The sequence below is a fragment of the Palaemon carinicauda genome, chromosome 38, assembly GCF_036898095.1.
Source record: "Palaemon carinicauda isolate YSFRI2023 chromosome 38, ASM3689809v2, whole genome shotgun sequence".
Lineage (NCBI taxonomy): Eukaryota > Metazoa > Arthropoda > Malacostraca > Decapoda > Palaemonidae > Palaemon > Palaemon carinicauda.
The window spans coordinates 29,010,188-29,015,610 of record NC_090762.1 but is presented as its reverse complement, the minus strand read 5'-3'; the positions used below and the strand labels follow the sequence as shown (position 1 = coordinate 29,015,610).

Here is a 5,423-nt window from a genome sequence, read left to right as displayed (position 1 = left end):
CATTGGAAGTCTCAAATACTATTGAAACGTTTAGACGTCCACATATTTTTTTTTATTAGTTCGAAATGTCAGACTCTCTTTAAACGTTCAGACGAAGACATGATTTTTTCTTTAACATTCGAAATATCACAGGAACGTTTAAACATAGACTTAGGTTTTGCACAACATTTAAAATATCACAGAAATTATTGAAACGTATAAATGTCGGCATATTATTTTTCTTATTCTAAATATCACAAAAAATTTAAAACGTTTATATGGCAATTTCTCTCTCTCTCTCTCTCTCTCTCTCTCTCTCTCTCTCTCTCTCTCTCTCTCTCTCTCTCTCTCTCTCTCTCTCTCTCCGCTATTTTGGCTCAATTAATCCATCCATCCAAAAGAAAACATACCTTTAAATGTTTTTTAAAGGCCGCTCATGAATGGCACAGGGAAGGGAAAGTAATACTGATAATATGATCAGCGCCTAAGCCCCCCCTCTCCGCTCAAGTTAGGACCAAGGAGGGCCAGGCAATGGCTCACAAGGATGGTAAGGTTGCACACACTACCAGAAACTATCGAACTTGAGCTTGTTTCGAACACCAGTCCGACAGATCACGCAGACAAGGACGTTTCCAATCACCTCAACCTTTATCATTATTATTATTATTATCTTCATTATTATTATTATTTTTATTTTCATTATTATTATTATTATTATTACTATTATTATTATTATTATCTTCATTATTATTATTATTTTTATTTTCATTATTATTATTATTATTATTATTATTATTATTATTATCTTCATTATTATTATTATTTTTATTTTCATTATTATTATTATTATTATTATTATTATTATCTTCATTATTATTATTATTATTATTATTATTATTATTATTATTATTATTATTATTATTATTAATTTCATTACTATTTTCATTATTATTATTATTATTATTATTATTATTATTATTATTATTATTATTATTACAATCTAAGCTACAACCCTAGTTGGAAAACCAAGATGCTATAAGTCCAAGGGCACCAACAAGGAAAAATATCCCAGTATGGAAAGGAAACAAGGAAAGGAATACATTACAAAAGAAGTAATACAATATAAATAAAATATATCAAGAACAGTAACATGAAATTAGATTTTCTTATATAAACTATAAAATCTTAAAAAAGCAAGAGGATGATAAATAAGATAGAATAGTTTGCCCGAGTGTACCTTAGAGGCAAGAGAACTCTAATCCAAGACAATGGAAGGCCATGGTACAGAGGCTTATGACACTTTCCATTTATAGAGAAATAATAAGAGGAAAGATCTAGCTAGATTACGTAAGTAAACAGCAAGGTAGTACTTGCTAATTATCTGTTTGAACGAGAATTAGCATGTGATTCACACTGCCTGGTTTGGTTGTTGGGAGTACAAGCAAAGTTCATGCACATGCAGGAGTTTTGTTTCTCTGCTATTGTATTTTAATTGTTATGGTTATTGTTGTTACTATTCTTATTGATTTTACAATTGGAGATATTGATATTATTATTGTTGCCTGTAGTCATTACATTGTATTTTATTTATTATTATTATTGTTACTATTATGATGATGATTGTTTTTAAAATTATTATTTTTAATATTATTATTATTATTATTATTATTATTATTATTATTATTATTATCATTATTATTATTATTATTATTATTATTATTATTATTATTATTTTCATTATTATTATTATTGGTTAAGCATGATTAGTCCGCACAGCTATGAAGATAATGATAAATATCCATTTTTTTTTTTGTCAGAAGATAATCATATGTTTCTTTTAATTTCAAATTCTATGATCCTATGAGACTGGTACACTGAGGTCCTTGAGTAGCCCAGACAAGAGGAAACGTGCATACGGAAGAGGAAATTCGTTATTAAACCAAAATAATACACTTTTCCCAATTAATTAAAGAAAAACTCAATATAATTAGGAAAATGGAAATTTATTATAATTCCCAGATTGTGGATATTGAGATTATTTTTTGAATTAATGTCACTCAAAAATATTGCTAAGTTCGTCTTTTTTTTTTTCTTTTTGTTATCGCTAATTGTGTCATAAGTCGTTAGTATTTAGTCTTTGTATTCAATTCTCTAATTCAATATTTTGTCTTAATGAAGGCACCAATTATTATTCAATTGACTAAAATGCTATTTTGAAAGTGTAGATAAAGGGAAACTTAAGGAAAATAATTTACCTACAAAACTAATAGTGTACCAACCGTGTGTCACACAATTGTACATAATTCCTTTTGTATATATTATGCTTGTATCTTCGCTCTTCCCTCGCACTGAAACGAACATCACAACAGAAAGAATTTGAAATGGAAATAAAATCCAAGAGAGATGGAATAGAATTAGCAGAATCCAAAACAATAAACAAAAACTCGAAGACATTCGTAAACACAACCAGACCAATAACAAAAGAAACACTAAAGAAAGGAAGAAGCATCAAATTAATGGAAAAAAAAAAGACTTAGGAAAGGGCGTCAACAGATGTTTGCTTTAAAGGATAAACATGGAAATATAAAAGAAATATATAGAGGTAAAATTTGCAGAGGATTTCTATTCATTGCTATTCAATAGTGATATAAGAAATATCTTTGCCTATAGGAATGATAAAACACCTGAGCCTGTACCAAAAGTAACAGCAGGAGAAGTAAAGAAAGCATTAAAGGCATGAAAAGAGGTAAAACCGCTGGAGAAGATGGCCTAACAATTGGTTTGATTATATATATATATATATATATATATATATATATATATATATATATATATATATATATATATATATATATATATATATATATATATATATTATATACATATATATATATATATATATATATATATATATATATATATATATATATATATGTATATATGTGTGTGTATGTGTATGTATATACACACACACACACACACATATATATATATATATATATATATATGTATGTATATGCATATATATATATATATATATATATATATATATATATATATATATATATATATATATGTATGTTTATATGTACATATATATATATATATATATATATATATATATATATATATATATATATATATATATATATATATATATATATATATATATAACATTAACTTTATTAGGTAGTTGCACCAGTTTCAGTAATTATTTTACTACACTCTCACCAAACGAGTTATCAATAGAACTTGGAAACATTTTGGTAAGATACTTCCTTTACTTATTTTATTTAAAATATTATTTTCAGGTTTTCATACAAATCAAACGGATTCTGTCACTCACTAAGGCACATGTTTGAATCTGACAATTATTATTATTATTATTATTATTATTATTACTCGTTTATACATTCTGTCATATCATTGTATTGTGGAATATGACCGAGACAGTAAGTCCCTGCAGTAAGGACGTTACGTACCGTACTTAAAATCGGCCACAGTTCACAGGGACAGAAGTTATCCCCGGGCTGAACAATATGAAGTCTAAATGTGGTGTGTTTATCCCGTAGACTATCAGTCGCAAAAGCTATTTGAATACAGCATTCTGTTATTATTATTATTATTATTATTATTATTATTATTATTATTATTATTATTATTATTATTATTATTATTATTCATAAACTCTTTATGTAATAAATATTTCATAATTATTACAAATATTCGTATATCGTTTATCTTTTACTAAATTTAATATAACATCCTCGCTTTGGATAATCTGATTATAGGTTTTTTTTCCAGAAGAAAACTGGTTATTCGCTCATTTGTGTTCATGGGAACTTTTTGTTTGTATGATATTTGCATTCTAAAGGTTATTAAACCTACGTACCTGAATTCATGTACTTGTGTGACTGTATTAGAGTGTATATATATATATATATATATATATATATATATATATATATATATATATATATATATATATATATATATATGCGTGTGTGGTCGTGGGTGTATACACATATATAATGTATATACATATGTGCATGTATATATGCATTTATGTTTATGTGCGTTTTTGCTTACTCGGGCATGCGTTTAAGATCACATACTTCCTGTGCAAAAAAAAAAAAAAAACTCAAAGAAAAAAATGGCAAAATCTCTTCTGTACAGCCGCGCGTAAATACGTCTAAGTGCGTAGAACTTGCGTATTCCTAACAGGGCTGGCGTAAGTACACGGGTCTCCATACCCACTGGGACAGCTGAGTCCTATCTGAGGGATACTGTCATTTATGTAATATTGTTACTTATTCTCTCGAGGTCACAGCCACATGGACGTTTGGCTCCTCCTGTTCCATGTGGCCTTCATGTGCCTCCTAAGACGGTCCTCTTATGGTTTTCTACTTTGGCAGCTGTTAGTTAGCGCGTGCTTGCGCGCGCGCATTGTGGCATCAACGAATCACTGAGTCAGAGATTGGGGAGGCAGGTGACACATACACAGACACAGCCTCACAAGAAATAGAGTCCAGCACCTGCCTCGTTGTCTTCCTTCCCCTCCTCCTCCTCCTCCTCCTCCTCCTGTTGCGTCTTGCCCTTTCTTGCCCAGCTGCCCATACCTATAAGGAACGCCTCTGGGTACGTTGTCGAGGTCCGTTTCTCTTTCTCAGAATGATCGGTCGTGTCTAACGATTCTACGTTGATGATGGCAAAAATGAACACTGACAAATGCTTAAAAATATTAAAAAAAAAAAAAAAATCTGTAAAGAAAAATATCTTGGTGCTATATCCAGTGCTGTAGGATATAGCCAATGAGCTTGATTTCTCGACTGATCTTTCAACTTGAGGCGGAACCGTTAAGAAACTGAAAAGATGATAGATAATAAACCTTAGAAAACTGAAGATGTTAACTAACCATGGCTCGAGTGGGGTCCTTTCTCTCTCTCTCTCTCTTGCTCTCCAATCTGAGGCCTCACACACCAACCCAACTAACCCAGCCCGCGTCCCAAATGATACTGAAGAACATCAGCCCACTAGCTAAACATCTTACCTTCTTCTTCGTCTTCTTCTTCTTCTTCTTCTTCATTTTGGGAAGTCGTCGTAATCTTCGGCGTCGGCACCTGCTTACCTCTCCCCTCCCCTGCTGGAAGAATGTCCGTCCACCTCCTCCCTCTGCATTCCCATGCACCTCTTCCTCTCCTGACCCTGCACTCCCTTGTTTTCATCTTGAAGACACCACTCTCCTGGCCTCCCGTGGCCTCTGATGTCCCTGCCCTCTGTGAGGACGGCAGTTGCTCGAGTGTGGCCTCTGAGAAAAAAAAAAAGGAAACATCTTGGCTCATATCCTCCATGTCCCAGCACCTGCGAATTTAGACGGTTGCCCTGTTGTTGTTTTACTGATATTAAGTTTGATAAATAAAAAAGTAAATCTTTGTACTTTTTTT

General features: G+C 30.9%; 1 protein-coding gene across 1 annotated transcript in view; it reads right to left on the bottom strand.

The window, feature by feature from the left end:
* The window catches only part of LOC137630514 (protein hairy-like), a 21,407-nt gene extending 16,421 nt beyond the window's left edge, over window positions 1-4,986 (bottom strand). Inside the window, exon 1 of the mRNA XM_068362022.1 lies at window positions 4,895-4,986. The gene's annotated coding sequence lies outside the window, so the exon portion shown is untranslated. The remainder of the gene's footprint in view (window positions 1-4,894) is intronic.
* Window positions 4,987-5,423: the final 437 nt, after the last annotated feature.